The sequence below is a fragment of the Trachemys scripta genome, chromosome 25, assembly GCF_013100865.1.
Source record: "Trachemys scripta elegans isolate TJP31775 chromosome 25, CAS_Tse_1.0, whole genome shotgun sequence".
Taxonomy (NCBI): Eukaryota; Metazoa; Chordata; order Testudines; family Emydidae; genus Trachemys; species Trachemys scripta.
The window spans coordinates 3,343,911-3,361,199 of record NC_048322.1 but is presented as its reverse complement, the minus strand read 5'-3'; the positions used below and the strand labels follow the sequence as shown (position 1 = coordinate 3,361,199).

At 44.5% G+C, this 17,289-nt stretch overlaps 1 non-coding gene across 1 annotated transcript; it reads right to left on the bottom strand.

The window, feature by feature from the left end:
- Positions 1–16,736: 16,736 nt before the first annotated feature.
- TRNAK-UUU lies at positions 16,737–16,809 on the bottom strand. Its single transcript has one exon. It is a non-coding gene; the product is annotated as a tRNA-Lys (tRNA).
- Between the last annotated feature and the right edge of the window lie 480 nt (positions 16,810–17,289).

The window sequence follows — 17,289 nt, the reverse complement described above, 5'->3', positions numbered from 1 at the left end:
GCAGCTGTTTAAACAGATTAGTGTTCCTGAAGACGCGAGCGTCATGAACCCTTCCCGGCCAGCCCACGTTGATGTTGGCGAAATGTCCCTTGTGATCCACAAGTGCTTGCAGCACCATTGAAAAGTACCCCTTTTGGTTTATGTACTGGGTACCCTGGTGCTCCGGTGCCAAGATAGGGATATGGGTTCCATCTATCGCCCCACCACAGTTAGGGAATCCTATTGCAACAAAGCCATCCACTATGACCTGCACATTTCCCAGAGTCACTACCTTTCGTAGCAGCACCTGAGTGATTGCTTTGGCTACTTGCATCACAGCAGCCCCCACAGTAGATTTGCCCACTCCAAATTGATTCCTGACTGACTGGTAGCTGTCTGGCGTTGCAAGCTTCCACAGGGCTATCGCCACACACTTCTCAACTGTGAGGGCTGCTCTCATCTTGGTATTCTGGCGCTTCAGGGCAGGGGACAGCATGTCACAAAGTTCCATGAAAGTGCCATTACGCATGTGAAAGTTTCGCAGCCACTGGGAATCGTCCCACACCTACAACACGATGCAGTCCCACCAGTCTGTGCTTGTTTCCCGGGCCAAGAATTGGCGTTCCACGGATAGAACTTGCCCCATTAACAACATGATCTCCAAAGCACCGGGGCCCACGGTTTGAGAGAATTCTGTGACCATGTCCATGTCCTCATCATGCTTGTCGCTGCGCTGCCGTCGCCGCCTCCTCCTCGCCTCGTTTTTCTGGTCCTGGCTCAGCATAAACTGCACGAGAACGCGCGAGGTGTTTACAATGTTCATGACTGCTGTCTTTAGCTGAGCGGGCTCCATGCTTGCTGTGGTATGGAGACTGCAGTGTTCACCCAGGAAAAAAGGCACAAAATGGTTGTCTGCCGTTGCTTTCATGGAGGGAGGGGTGAAGCTGTATGCAGAACCACCTGCGACAATGTTTTTTGCCCCATTGGGCACTGGGATCTCAACCCAGAATTCCAATGGGCGGGGGAGACTGCGGGAACTATGGGATAACTACCCACAGTGCAATGCTCTGGGAATCGACACTAGTCCCGGTACATGGACGCACACCGACGAATTAATGTGCTTAGTGTGTCCACATACATTCGACTTTATACAATCTGTTTCCAAAATTTGAGTTATATAAATTCGGATTAATCCCGTAGTGTAGACATACCCTTAGAAAGCTTTTCCCAGTATCTAACAGGAATCTCCCTGGCTGCAGATTAAGTCCATTATTTCTTGTCTACCTTCAATGGACATGGAGAACAACTGATCATCGTCCTACTTATAATGACCAAACTTTTCTCTCTGCAATCATCCATTAAATGGTTATTATCCCCTCTCTTGCCTGGAGTAGAATGGAAGAGGAGAAAATCCTTTCTTAACTCTCATTGGAGGATGCAACTGTCAGTTTGTTCTCTCTTCATCTTTTACTGAAACTCAGAGAAAAGAAACATGACTTGCCTAAGAGCGTAGAGATGACAGAGCCTTTATTTCATTTTGGACTGTGACTATTAACAGAAGAGTGACATCTAAGGGATATCAATACTGCCTTTCATGGGGCTTGAACTCATGACCATGGGATTAAAAGCAGCATGTTTTACCAACTGAGCTAGCTAGAGCTGAAGCAAGCTAACTCCCCAGTCTCAGTATAGAAGGATCTCTGAGAGTATTTGCTTGGAAGCTGAGTTTCCCTTTTTGACATTTGCTTCTTTCCTGCTTTGTTATGTCTCCAGCTTGCAAACTGGAGCTGTTACAAGGCTGGTTAGATGCTGCTTTCTAGACCAGAGAGCTGGGGTTGTTTTAGCATGCTGTTGCCATCAGCTGGTCAGAGAAACCAGGAAAGGAGGGTGGAATTTAGGATTCTTCCACCAGGGGGAGGTGCTTTTGGACTCGTCTAGTGGGGGAGAGTCTGAAAAAGCTTCTCAGCTCCCAGAAACAGGGCAGACAAGCTGGTTCGCTGCATGCCCCCCACACACATTTTCACAGGGAATCAGGTCCCCCTGGGGAAAAACTCAAAAGAAGCCCAAGCCCAGGAGTGTCAGAGAAGGGAATCACTGTTTGCCTTAAGAGATGGGTGAGGGAAACCTGCAGGTACTTAGATCCCTCCAACATCTGATATAACTATTTGTGGGGAAGGTCTGGGGAAGCCAAGGAGAGGGGGAAAAGGGCTTGCAGCTGTTGTGCAATCACCATGCTCCCAGCAGAAGGGTGCGGGGAGCTCAACACTGTGGTTTCTTGTTCAGGACACAGAACTCACAAGATGGCAAAGCTCAGAGCCCCATTACATGGAGTCAGAATGCGATCAGCTCACACCAAGGGTGAGCAACACCCCTCCCTTGGTCTCTATGCCAGAGCTCCTATCAGTTCAGTGTCCTTCCTGGAAGAGCCTCCAGGTCGGCTGCAGAGAGGGTTGCGACGGGGTAAATGAAGGCAGAGGAGGATTGTTCCTCATGGGTTTTCTTTGTGTGGCTCTGTGATCCTGCTGGAGGAAGCTTCATTTGAGTTTGTTTCAGTACCTTGGGTTGGGCTTTGGTTGTGACCCTGAGCACAGGGGTTCCTGCACTCTCTGCTCTTAGCCCCTTAGGGAATAGACAAAGAAGCAGCTTCAGAAATTGGATAGAAAGTAGTTTAAGAAAGTGTAGCATAAGTTAGAAGGAAAACAACATCAGCTCCCTGGTGATCTAGTGATTAGGATGTGGCACTTTTACTATCACAGCCTGGGTTTGATTCCCAGTCAGGGGAAAGTGCGGTTACATCAAAAAACCTTAATTATTCTTCACTTCCAATTTAAACAAATTCGTGTTTTTTTCCTGATTCCCCCATCTTCTACATGATGTTGGGAAGAGCTTGGGAGACCATATAAAAATCAAAGTTTCCTGCTGACTAGTAGCAGAATGTGGGCATGTTTCCTCTGGGCACCTCAAAGTCCAGGCTGCATACCCCTTTTACACAAATAGACATGCAAATTATTTTCCCCCTTGCAAGCTAGCCTAACCAACCTTATAATAACAATAATAGACATTCAGGTTGACCCAAGATCAATATTTATTTTTTCCAGTTTTCTTGCTGAAACAAAACCAAAAAAGAATTGTGGGTCAACCAAAGTATTTCAGCAAATAAAATATTCATCCAAAAAACTTTCATCCCACTCTATATACAAGTCTTTGGAAGTAAACATCTCGGAGAAACTCAACATTAACCTCTTCCATTCCTGAGGTCTAGGTGCTGAAGCGTTCTATGAATGGATGATGGGCCTTTCACCTGTTGCCCACTGGTTATTACCTTGCTCAGGTGGCTACTGATGAAAGGTAATGTGGTTTAGTGGCAAACCTACTTCTATCCCTCTACCCAACTAGAGGTGTTTGTTTCACATTGCATGTAAAAATACAATAAATGCATTTTGTTGGTACCTAGAACTGGGATCAAGATGAAACATTGTGATTGTAAGTCAATGAGAAAATCTCTGCTGAGTTCTACAGAAGGAAGGTTTTTTCATCAGGTTCTAGCACATGATAAAAGTTCTGAAGGTTCTTAGAGCTTTTGGACACATGGGCCAGAACTTTCAGAAGGTCTCACACCCACGCTAGAGCCAGATTTTCAGAAGAACTCAGCTCCCATTTAGGCAACAAAAATTTTGGCCAGGTTTTCAGAAAGGCTGAATACACTGAGGTCTGAGCTATTTTGAAAATAAAAGGTATTAGAAGTTGTGGGTGCTGGTTGCTTGGCCATCTGGCCCACCATGCAGGAGTTTGAGGTTCAGCATTACTTTCTCAGAATGCTAGCAACTATCTTTTATTTTCTTAAAAAGTGAGGAGGGAGACTACATATAAAAATCAATTCTGCTTCAGAAGGTCTCTAAAAGTTGAAAGAGATGTGCCATCTCTGCCTCCCTGAAGAGTTCATAACAAGTTAAAGAAAACTGAGATTGATAAGTGGTTTAGCTAACCATGTCAGGCTTGCTGTGTGGTCTAACGTGTCAGATGCAAGGTTGTGTCTTTCTGTCATTTGTTGTTCTGGGCTCCGTATGAAGGCATGCGTTCAATTCCCCCTCCTGACACAATGATTGTCTTCTACCTGAAGAAATAGCCTAATTTCAACCTCTCCTGTAACATTACAACACCAACTACTTAGCATTTGTATGAGAGAAGTTGGAGGGAATTCAAACATCTTCAAAAGCAGTGCATTTAGAGCACCTAGTTGGGTAATTCCAAGCTCCTTATCCAGAACAGTCCTGGCATGGCTTGAGGGGAGGCAGGCTTGGCTCTTCAATATACAAGTGGAGGGAGAAGGGTGCGGTACATTGATAATATAGAATGTGAGACTCATAAGCTGTGGTTATGTGCTCTGAGAGTTATCACCTTGCTTTCCATTTAAGGTCGGGGGGGATATTATAACCAAGTGTTCTAGCAAAACTTTCCCCCCGGCCTGGTCAGTGAACCCTATGGTGAGAAACTTTCCATGTATTTGACTGCATTTCGGTTTCTTGTATATTTGGATAGGGCCTGAGATGCTGGAAGGGAAATGTCCATGGAAAACTTGGACATTGCTGTTCTCTGAAAAAAGGCAGGTACTATTTAGACACTATTGCTTCTAGTATTTCTGTGGAATCCGAGTCTAGCTGAAGAATTCCTGTCTATCCTAGAGAGAATCATTCCATTGTAAATACAAATGAAATGAGATCTGCAGGTCAACTCAGCACCTTTTTAAAATATTTACTGAGAAAAAAAGCCATTATTTGCCTTGTTGATAAGGACAAGCAGCCCTCTTTTCCTTTCAATTTCAAATGCGAAATGAATGGAGATTTTCATTGAAAAACTTCTATTTTTAAGGGGAATTGAACCCAGGCCATGGCTGTTAAAACACCAGAACCTACTGCTTAAAGCACCACATAGGGCTGTTTTTTTCTGACAGCCAGTGTTTTTTTTCTCAGGCTCCTATTTCACCAATGTCAGATGTTGGTCCATTCTCCATTGCCATGAAGGGACAAGAACAGAGAGTGAAGGATCTCCTGTGCTCAGTGTTACAAGCTGAGCCCCAAAAATGGACAGCAGGGTATCACAAACTCAAATTATGCTTCCGGTTCCTCCATCAGCATCACAGGAGCAAAATAAAAAATCACCAGAGGAGCAATTCTCCTCTGCTTTCATTTACCCCAGTGCAATCCTCTCCACTTCTTCTGTTTATAATCTGGAGGCTCTGTCAGGGGAAAAAGCATTGAGCTGGCAGTATTTGTGGGATAGAAATCCAGAGAGGGGGGTTGATGCTACTTGATGGGATGCTGATTCATTATAACAGGTCCCTTGGCTTTAGCTGCCCCCAGTGCAGATCTCATTTTGTCAGCTCTGTGCTCTCAGGAAGCCAACAAAGTGCTGAACCCAGCTTCTCTCGGGCCACCGGGAGCATGGGGATTGCACACCAGCTGCAAGTCCTTCTGTTCTCTCCTTGTCCTCCTCGGCTACCCCGGATCCTTTCCCACAAAAGGTTTCATCAGATGCTGGAGGTACCTAAGGACCAGCAGGTTTCCTTCACCCACCTCTTAAAGCAAACAGTGATTCCCTTCTCTGACACTCCTGGGGCCACATTTCCTTTGAGGAGCTTCTCCCCAGGGCATCTGATACCCTGCAAAAATGTGTGTGTGGCTTGGGGGGAACCAGATTATCTGTCCCAGCTCTAAAAACTGAGAAGCTTTTTTTGACTTTTCCCCACTACGTGAGTCAAATAGCATCTCCCCCTGTTGGGAGAACACTAAATTCCACCCTCCCACGCTAGTTTCCTCTGATGAACTGGTAAATCAACCCCAGCTCTCAGGTCTAGAAATCAGCTTCTAACCAGCCTTGTAATAGCCCCTGTTTGCTAGCTGGAGAGTGAAGGAACAAAGATAGAAGGCAAAAGTCAGAAAAAGAATCTCAACTTGCAAAGAAACAGCCTTAGGGCTCCTTCTACACTGTGATTGTGCCTTTGAAGAAGCCCTGTAGGCAGCCTGGCTAGCTCAGTTGGTAGAGCATGACACTCTTAATTTCAGGGTCATGGGGGTCAAGCCCCATGTTGGACACTTCATCTTGCTGCTTTAAGTGTGCTTTTTTTGTGTATATGATGAGCCCCAAATGAAATGCACTCTCTTTCCTCTCAACGATCTTTCACAGAAAAAGTCTCTTCCTGTTAGCTTAGATAGAACAGGAAGAAAGAACAAACTAACATTTCCCTCTATTCAAGGGACACCATCATAAGACCTAATCACATCAGCCACACCATCAGAGGCTCGTTCACCTGCACATCTACCAATGTGATATATGCCATCATGTGCCAGCAATGCCCCTCTGCCACATACATTGGACAAACCAGATAGTCTCTATGCAAAAGAATAAATGGACACAAAACATTCAAAAACGAGTAGGAGAGCACTTCAGTCTCCCTAGACACTCAATAACAGACTTAAAAGTGGCTATTCCTCAACAAAAAAACCTTCAGAAACAGACTTCAACAAGAAAAAGCAGAACTGGAATTAATCTGCAAACTGGACACCATCAAATTAGGCCTGAATAAAGACTGGGAGTGGCTGGTTCACTACAAAAAATAATTTTCCCTCTGTCAACTGTTGGGAATGGGCCACATCCACCATGATTGAATTGGCCTCGTTAGCACTACAAAAAGTAATTTCCCCTCTTTTGCTATTTACCCTTTCTTGTCAACTGTTGGAAATGGACCACATTCACCCTAATTGAATTGGCCTCATTAGCACTGACCCCCCACTCTGAAAGGCAACTTCCATCTTTTCATGTGCTGTGTATTTGTACTTGCCTACTGTATTTTCCACTCCATGCATCTGATAAAGTGGGTTTTAGTCCACGAAAGCTTATGCCCAAATAAATTTGTTAGTCTCTAAGGTGCCACAAGTACTCCTCATTTTTTTAAGGAAATAATGTTATTTCAAAAGGGAAAAGTGGTGCTGTGTGTTGAAAGTCTGGCTTAGACATTTCTTATTGTTATTTTCTGATTCCTCATTATTGTGATTTTCTGATTCCTCATACCCAGGCCCTGCCTAGACAGGAAAGGAGGGGAAATGTGATCATCAGTCAATACTAGATTTATCTGACATGAAAAGGGGACCAGAAGCTGTTTGTAGTTAGCTCAAAAAAAAAAAAAAAAAAAAAAAAGGAAGGGGAATACTGCTGGCTGGGAGCTAAATATGCAGGAGAATGGGTTGGGATTCTTCTATGCTCAGATTTGTTAAGTAGCTGGTAATCTCCAAAATGATGGTCTGTTCCTTACATCAAAATGCAGCCTATTCCCTTTCTTTAGACTTTAAAGTTTCATGAAAGGAAAAATAATGCGGAAGAAATCATAGAATTTATGGCTGTATTTGAGAAAGGAAAGCAGATGGACTGAAAGAAGACAAAAGGACTCAGAAGGGAAAGAAAGCTTATTGGTCCTGCCTGGTTTCAAAAACCAGTGTCCTCTTACAGGTGAGGTAAATATGAGAACCACTACACTACAGAAATCTAATACCTTTGGTCCTATTTAATAGAGCTTTCTTAGTAGCCAGTGCATCAGCTCAATCAGTTTTCCTTTGAAGAACAGGAAAACAAAGTGCACCACAAACTTCTTTTTTAACACAATAATCAGAAATGCTGCAAGAGCTCCTCCAATTTGTCCATCTCACAAGGAGACAAAACACAGCCAAATCTCCCAACCAACAAAGCTCACATCTGCTCCCCTTTCCATGGACATTTCCCTGACAGCTCCCAGGGACCCATTCAACAAGACAGGAAATCCAAATGCAGTAAAGTCAAGGGAAAGATTTTCACCACAGGTTTCACTGACTGGGAAGGGTCATTTCAGACAGAAAAGTTTGGTCATTTAATGCCAGAATACTAGGCTATAATATCCTTCCCTCACCTTATGTGGAAAGCAAGGAGATAGTTGTGAGAACAACCACTCCTAACCAAAGAAACAGGGAACCGAACACAGAGTTTTTTGAACCCCAAAGCAGGGGGAAAGGCTTTTCAAAGGCAACCTACCTCAGGAGTGTCAGAGAAGGGAATGACTGTTTGCCTTAGGAAGTGTCTGTGGGAGGGAAACCTGCAGGTACTTAGGTCACTCCAGTCTGCTTCTGACAAAAGCTTTTGCGGGAAAGGGCCTGGGATAGCCGAGGAGGACAAGGAGTGGAAACAAGGTGGCTGGAGAGAAGGTGGGTACAGCAGTTTAGCTGCTTCCTAAGTGCGCAGAGCTGATAAACCAGGAGCAGCACTAGGGGGCAGGCAAAGCTAAAGGGCCTGTCATTGTGAAACATACCAGCTCAAATGAGGTGGTGTCAAAACCCCCGGCTTGGGTTCTAAGACAGAATTGCTCTCTGCTTAGTGGGCTCTCCTGTAAGAGAGGCAGAAAAAGCGGAGAGGGTTGTGCTGCGGTAAATGAAGACACAGAAGGATTGTTCCTCTTGGGATTTGTGTTGCTCTTGTGATCCTGCTGGAGGAAGCTGAAGTGTCATTTGAATTTGTGTCATTGCATTGGCCTGGGCTCTGGTTGTGACAGTGAGCACAGGGGGTCTTTCAGCCTCTGTTCCCAAGGTGTAATAGTAGGTGATTTCTGTGGTGTAGCAGTTATTATGTTGGTCTAACATGCAGAAGGTATCTGGTTCAAAACTAACCAGGAGTATTGGTGCTTCTGGTTCTTTTTGTCCAAGTCCTTTCTCAAATACATCCATAACTTCTACGCTTTCTTCTTCATTGGTTTTTCCTTCCATGAAACTTTTAAGGTCAAAAGGAGGGGGTTAGCCTGCATGTTGAGGGAAGGAATAGATCATTATTTGGGAGATTACCAGCCACTTAAAACATCTGAGCATAGAAACATTAGGATCTTAATTCAATTTAATTTAATAAATCTAAATAAATTTAAATGTAATAAATAAAAATGAATGAATAAATTTATTTAATAAATACATTAATAAATAAACTCATTAATAATGTAATAAATTTGTACTGTACTGCTCCCTTCTTCCTCCACCTGTATGTTTAACACCCAATCCTGCCCACCCTCAAGCAATGCTAACTTTCTCCTGGGGAATAAACTGGAATTACCCAACTAGGTGCCCTCAATATGCAGCTTCTGAAGTTATTTGAATTCCTTCCACCTTCTCTTGCCACTACTCCAACAGAAATCTGAAGCAAGTGCTCGTCTCATGTTAAAAGAGAGATTGTAATGAGGACATTTCTCCAGGTAGAATACAAAGCTTGTTTCAGGAGTGGGATATTAACTAAGGGTTTAATGGAGAACAGAACACCCAATTGAGAGAAAAATAACACCTTGAATCTGGAATTTTAAAGCACTCAACCACCCTTAAAGCAACTGCTCTATTAACCCTAGTTTTCTTAAATGTTTTATGAGCTACTCACGGAGGCCCAGGTGGCACATCTCTTTCAACACCTAGAGGCCTTCTACAGCACAGCTATTTTTTAGGCACAATCACCCTCACGTAAAGTTTCAGGTTTCCTAGAGCCCTGAGACTTCTGAAGAGTGGTAGTCTCCCTGCTTACTTAATAGGGGAATAAAAGATATGCATTAGTACAAACCTCCTCTGCTTTCTCCAGATTTCATGACCTTTTAGGTGGGATCAGCAGCCTGGGTTCAATTCTTGCTCAGAGAAAGTAACTTTACAACAAAAAAACATAGTTCATTCCTCACTTGCAATTCAAACAAATGTGTGATTTTTTTCCTGACTAACCCTTCTAGATGTTACTGGTAAGGGCTTTGGAGACCATATGAAAATCAAAGCTTCCCACTGACCAATAGCAGAACGTGGGCATGTTTCCACTGTGCACCTCAAAGTCCAGACTGCATGCCCTTTTACACAAATAGACATGTTCAAATTATTTCTCCCTTGCTAGCTAGCCTGAACCAACATTATAATAACAATAATAGACATTCAGGTTGACCCAAGATGAAAAACTGGGCAAAAATTTAGGTGCCTAACTGGAAGCTGGCTCTAGTGGTGGGTGTGAGATCTTCTGAAAATTCTGGCTGATTATGTGTCTGGAACCTCTAAGAACCATCTCAACTTTTAGCATTTGAAAGACCTGATGAAAAAGCTTTCCTTCTGTTCAACTCAGTAGAGATTTTGTTCTTGATTTAAAATTGCCATGTTTCACCTTGAACCTAGGTTTAGGTTTTAACACAATTTATTTTATTTTTATATGTAATGCAAAACAAATATTCCTTTGTAGACATTTGAACAGAGGGCTATACGTAGATCTGCCACTAAATCATGTTGCCTTTCACCTTGAGCAAGATGGTAACCAGCGGCATACAGGTGGAAGGCTATGAAATATGGTTCATCCTCAGGACCCTTCAGCAGCTAGACTTCAGGAATGGAAGAGGCTAATGATCCTTCTCTCCAGATGGTTAATTCTGAAGACTAGTCTATAGAGCTGGGTGAATGTTTTTTGGATGAATATTTTATTTACTGAAATATTTTGGTGGGCCAAAAATGATTTTATTTTTTTTAGTTTTGTTTCAACAAGAAAATTGAAAAAAATGCATCTTGGAGCAACCTGAAGTATTGTTAATTATTTTTATTATATAGGTTCAGCTAGCTAACAAGCACGGAAATACATGATTTTCCCAGCTCTACCTGTATGAAATGTCCACAATGGGAACATACCTATGCTCTGTTCTGAGGCTGTTTGATTTTCACGTGGTCTCCAGAACCCATCTGAGCATGATGAAATACTAATTGAGGAGACAACAAGTGAAGATATGTATTGAAAAGCATCTTTCCCTGACTGGAAATCAAATCAGGGTCACAATGGTGAAAGCGCTGAAGCCTAATGCATAGACTAACCACAAGAGAAGCAACAGTGGGTGCTTTTTTATCACCTGTACTAGGCTTTCTCTGTCTCCTCTGTCTAATTTTAGAACCTGGTCCATTCTCCATTGCCCTGAGGAGACAAGAACAGAGGGTGAAATATCCTTTGTACTCAGGGTCCCAAACTGAGCCCAACCAAAGGCTTTGATCACAAGGCCTCCACAAGGCTCCCAAGAATAACACAAACAGCAGATGGGGGGAGACATAACTCAGTGATTTGAGCATTGACCTGCTAAACCAAGTGTTGTGTGTTCAGTCCTTAAGGGGGCCACTTAAGGATCTGGGGCAAAATCAGTAGTTGGTCCTGCCTAGTGAAGGCAGGGGGCTGGACTTAATGACTTTTCAGGGTCCCTTCCAGTTCTATGCAATAGGTATATCTCTATTTATTTATTTTACAAACAAACCCCAAGAAGAACAATCCTCTTCTGCTTTCATTTAGGCCCATTGCAACCCTTTCCACTTCTTCTTCCTCCTACTAGAGGCTCTTCTAGGAAAACACATGGAGCCAATACTAACTCTTTCCTAGAAGCCCAGGGAGGGCTTTTGATATCACCTCACACGAGCTGACAGGAGTTAGAGTCTGTGTAATGGGGCCCTTAGCTTTGCCTGCTCCCTAGCCTTGCTCTCTTGAGGCTCTTAGGCAGGAAATGTCTCTTCCTGTCTCTGAGATTTAGTAGAAGAGGAAGAGAGGTCAAATTGACATTTCCATCATCCTCTGTGAGTGAGAGAGAATTTTCTCCTCTTCTATTCTAGCCTAGCTAGACCTAGAAGCTAGCTAGAAGCTAGCACCCTTCAGGAGCTGACTGTCCCTCTTCAGTGATCTTTAGCTTCTCTACTTCTTCCTACATTGGCTCCACCTCTGCATTGGGCATATAATTACTTCCGTGTCATATCCTTCCCAGCCCTCTTTATTGTCATGGAGATTGTTTCAAGCTGCGGACGGAGTCAGCTCTCTGCCTATCGACTGGATCACATGGTATTCATTTCTTGTATATTTCTCTAACTCCTCTTTACTGCATTTGTGATGATTTATAAAAACCAGCCTCAGAGTAAAACAAGATGTCAATAAAAATCAATATACTGTGCTAAAAATACCAGTGGAACAGTAAGGAAATTTGTAGCTCAGAGCTTGCGTTAACACCATTTGAAGACATGCAAGATGTTGAGTGTTCAAAAATATTATGGGAAAAATGTAATTTAAAAAGGGGAATGTGATGTTGTATGTTAAAAGGATGGGTTAGAGAGTTCCAATTATTATGTTCTGTTTCCTCACACCCTGAAACCTGCTTAGCCAGGAAAGTAGCAGAAATGTGATCATCAGTCAATAGATTTCTCTGACATGAAAAGGATACATGAACATCTCCACCCCTGCACTGGCACACATAGACCCCCTTACTCCAATGCAGATTTTTAACTTTTCTGACAGGTTTCAGAGTAGCAGCCGTGTTAGTCTGACTTTTCCTTGGCATTCTACAAATATTTTTCCCATCAAAATGATCAAGGACTTTTAAAATGAGAATAAGAAAACAAGCTAAATCAAAACCAACTGCTAGCAATCTCCCCACCACACACAGTTTGGGTCTGAATTTTTCTACTGAAATGTTGAGGCAATAAAACTCACACTGCTATTGTCTGGAAAAGAAACCTAAAACTCCTATGCAGTACCTAGGGCATCTTCATTTTAGCAAAGCAGCCCCATCATGCTGCATACCTAGGCAGAGTAGGTGTGTCTATGTAAACACGGTCTGTTCCTGAAGTCTTTCCCCCAGCTCATCACTAGATATAAGGGGGGAACTCATTCAGCCCCTGCTTACACTTAGTATTTAAAAACTCCTTAGTGTCCCTATCTCTACTGGCCTTAGATTTCTCCTCCTGTCCCTTTCTTGACAGCTCAGCTGAGGTGACCACATGGTTAAGGTGCTGGATTGCTAATCCATTGTGCTCTGCATGCATGGGTTCAAATCCTGTCCTCCTGGGACTCATTTAGTTTTCTCTCCTCCTTTGCAATCAACCATGTTCCCTCCTGCAAACAAAAACCTTCTAAGGAAATCAGACCCCCTGCTTTAAATGAAATATGTCTAAACACCCTGGGACCTCCCCAAATTATTAAAATGTCCCAGTCCTCAGCAAGGCCACAACAGTGAACCAAAGCTAGAGTGTCTAGGCCAAGCTGTTCTGAAGGAAGCAATTCAAACATTTTCTCTGTGATTCCCTTGGCAAGGTCTGACTGGGAAAACAGAACCCCTGAAATTTAAAATTTTCTGCTGAAAAACCAATACTAGTCTGTTTGGGGACTTTGATTTGAATGTATTATTATTATTCTCTTTTGATTTCTGAATTATTTCAGTTCAGTCTTTGTCCTCCAGGTGTGTTTCCAGGTATTGAGTTGTCGGGGAGAGAGGCCAAGTCATGATGTCTCTTCCCCTCTTTCACAGTTTCTTCCAACTTGCTAGGAAGCTGCTTTGCTACGATGTGAGTCAAGCAGTGTCCATTGTCTCCATGCTAACTTGAAGAAGTCTGCATTGTACACAGCTCCTGGGATAGTCCTTGGGAATGTGGATTCCTTCAATGGGCCAGCAGCAAGTCTGCCTCCTCCATTGTCACACCTGAAAGGCTGGTTGTGGGCATTTCCCAACCTCATAACGTATTTCAGTAACCCACACAGAGCAAAACTTCATAACTTCCCAGACAATGCTAGCACATAGAATGCAAGAAGAAATTAATGTTCAAGAGCTCAAGACTTTTGAAATGATACCTCACAAGGCAGACTTTGTACAAACCATATCATCATTATATGACAGTGGTGAATATGGGGCTTCCAGGTGCTGCTTTGAGCACAGCGTGCCACACCTGGGCTGACATTGCAATGGAGATGTATCCTTAGAGTCCATCTCTCCCAGGATAAAGATTGCAGCACGGCTGGCCTGGGTCATCTGACTTGGGCTCATGGAGCTAAAGCTCTGGGGCTAAAAACGGTGGTGCAGATATTTTTATTCACACTGAAGCCTGGGTTCAGAAACTCTCACCCTTCATGAGGTCTCAGAGGTTGGGCTCAAGCTCATATGTCTGCACTGTAATTTTATAGTCTTGCAGCCCAAACCCCATAACCCTGAGTCAGCTGACCCGGGCTTTGAGACAGGTGCCCTAGGTGTTTTATTCGCAGTGTAGATGTAATGTTAGGATACGTCTACAGTTGAATGAAACACCCACAACTGGCCCATGTCAGATTAATCCAGGACAGCGGCTTGGTGTGTAAAGTTGCAGTGTATGTGTCTCGGCTCGGGCTCAGTACCCTGCTCTAGGAGCCCAGATGGCTGAAAGGGAGTTTAGCAAGTGGAAATGGTAAAACCACAGTGAAGTATTACCCCAGACTCGATGGCATTTCTCCATTGGTCTGTCTGCTTTGGGGCAGTGACAAAAATACGGCCTGCTGCTTTTGTTATTTCATAGGGTGGTTTAGGATTTTCATTCTCAGACATGGTGCACAAAGCAGGACGCAATCCTTGGCACAAACTAAATGAGCCACCCACAGATTCTGGCAGCCACAATGAGGCATTTGGTGTGAGAGCTCAGACCTGCCCCTGTCCCAGAGGGAGGGGGTCATCCATGAGGGGCTTGGAACACTGACCTATCAGCTCTTAACTCCCAAACTTTCAGTAACTCTATTATCAGTGCCTGTGAGTGTAATTTAAACCACAAGAACAGGCATACTGGGCGACCAATAGTCCATCTAGCTCTGTATCTTGTCTTCTGACAATAGCCAATACCAGGTGGCCCAAAAGCTACACAACAAGGCATTACTGGGTATTGAACCCAGGATCTCCTGTTTATGAAATAGATTCAGTAGCTAGCTAAGCCATGGTGCCTGATATTGCCTGGAGCCTGCCCACACCTGGCTCTCTGCCAACCACCCTTGAGCCCTGACAAGTGTTGCTTGTGTTTGGATTCTGTAAAGCAGAGGATCAGGTGAAGTTTCACTCCCAAGGTTTGTGTGTGAATGAGGTCGGTGTAACTATGATACTATGGGTGTAAAAAATGAATCCCCCCTTAGCAAAGTGGTTATATCAACCTAACCCCGGTGTGGATAGCACTGTGTCAACAGGAGGACTTATCCCGTCAACATAGCTTGGGGAGATGGTTGGTCACTGAAGACCCAAAGAATAGGTGGCGCGTGAGTCTTGTATTTGGGGAGGCTCAGCGTAAGCACTGGAAGCTCCCTAGAAGTGGGTGAGGGGACATCGGTGTCTGGACTGTGGCACTGCTCCACCCTGCCTCGCTTGTTCGCCTCTTTCTGAGGCTCCACCCTCACTCCCATTTGGCCACTTCCCAACCCCACTCTGCCTCTTTTGCTGAGGCCTGCTGGTCCACCTTTCCCTTGGTCCTCTCATCCTCTGAAGCCTCCTCGCCTGCTGCTCATGCCTCTCCACTCCTACCCCAAGGTCTGCCTGCTGCCCACACCTCTCTGCCTCCTTCCCTGAGACCTGCCCTGCCTACCACTTGCACCTCTCTGACCCCTTCCCTGAGACCCACCCTGCTCACCACTCTCACTTCTGTGCTCCCTCCCCTAAGACCCACCTGGCCCACCCCTCTCACCTCTGACCCCTCCCCTGAGACCCATCCTGCCCACTGCTTGCACCTCTCTGCCCCTCCCCGAGACACATGCTGCCCACCTTTTTCTTCATGCTGCTCTTGTTATTCCATAAAACATCAAGGATGGAATAAAAACCTGAGTTTACTCCAGGGTGAGGAAAGAAAGGAGTCACCAACCCCCTGGCAAAGCTCAGTGCCCCAGAGAAAACCTGCCCTCTGCTATTGCAATCACTGACATACTGGTGATATGACAGGAAAGGGACTGTCTGAATTATCAGGGCAGGAAATGGACAACAATCTACAGCAACATCATTAACCGCAAACACACTCTCCTCATGCACCAGACAAAAGGGAAATGAGCAGGAATTCTTGCTGTTCAGCCCTGGACACACTTACACAATGGCACAGCAGTAAGTGTGTTGTGGAAGCTGGTGTGAGGAAACATTTGGAATCAATTACTCAGTGAGAACAGAACTAGAGTGTCATGAGAGGCATAGCTAGTGCAAGTGGATGCAACCAGTGGTTAAGGTGCTGGACTAGAAAGCCATTGGTGTTTCCCTACACAGGTTCAAATCCTGCTAACTACAGAGGAAGTTGTGGTTCTTTAGTTTCAACGGGAGCTGGGTCTTGTCTCACTCTCAGGCTATGTCTACACAGTAGAGTTATGCTGCTTTAGTTAAAGTGTTTTAATAAAACAGCCGTTGCATGTCCACACTATGCCCCTAGTGTCACCAGAGCACATCCATGCTAGCAGCTCTTGCACTGCCACAGAGAGGTTGGGTTTGAGGAGCACTGTTAAAAGGAGGGGGCTGTGGGTTGGGATTGAGGGGCACTGGGAATAGGAGGAGGCTGTGGGTTGGGACAGAGGCGAAGGGTGAAGAGAAGTAGGCTCTGGTTGGGACTGAGGAGCAGTGAGCATAGAAGGGCCTGTGGGTTGGGACTGAGGGGCCCTGGGAATAAAGGGGACATGGGTTCAGGGTGAAGAGCATCCTCATTTGGGGATCCAGCAGGACAGGGGACGGAAGCAGGGGATTCTAATTCCTTAGGGATATTCTGTGTGTTTGTGTGTGTGTGTGCAGCAGAGGAAGAAGCTATATGCCCAGAGGCCTTTATTCCTCCAGCCTGCAAGGACATAGGGGATGTCTGGAAGTTGCCCCTTCAATCCCACACACACACAAAGGACCTGCCTAGGAAAGGCAAAATCCTGAAAAGAAAAAGTAACATCAAAGAGGACTCCAGAAAGACAGATTTTAAGGAATAGTTTATCACCTGACCAGGTGCTTGAACCCTGGACCTTCAGATTAAAAGTCTGATGCCCTCCCAACTGAGCTAGCCAGGCTCACAAAAACTGATAGGAAGTTGGTGCAGAAGAGAAACTAGTCAAGAAAAAGAGAGCAGGAAACAAGAGGAGAAACCTATTGCTCTCTCTCTCTCTCTTCCCAGCCCTAGCCTAGCTTGGTATTAGTGCTGGTTAAAAAGAGGGGAAAATATCGGCCTCTATCAGCCTTTTATAGCCGTACAAGAATCAGGCACAAGACAGAGGTACCCGTCTGCTAGTGCCAAATGGTTGGATTGGCTAATGCAACCTGTAGAAATCCAGGGCACACTGGGATATAGAGCCAAGTACATCATCATAATTATTTCAAAGTGATAATGATAATGATAGGAAGGTTCACAATTGACTACGTAGTTACATACAAAGGTGTACATTGGTAAATTCTGGCTCCTTCTCAGGCTCAGGTTGGCCACTCTGGTCTAGATGTAGAAGTTACAAAATTTAAACTTGAAAGAGAGGGCAATTTTCCCATCATTTCACACC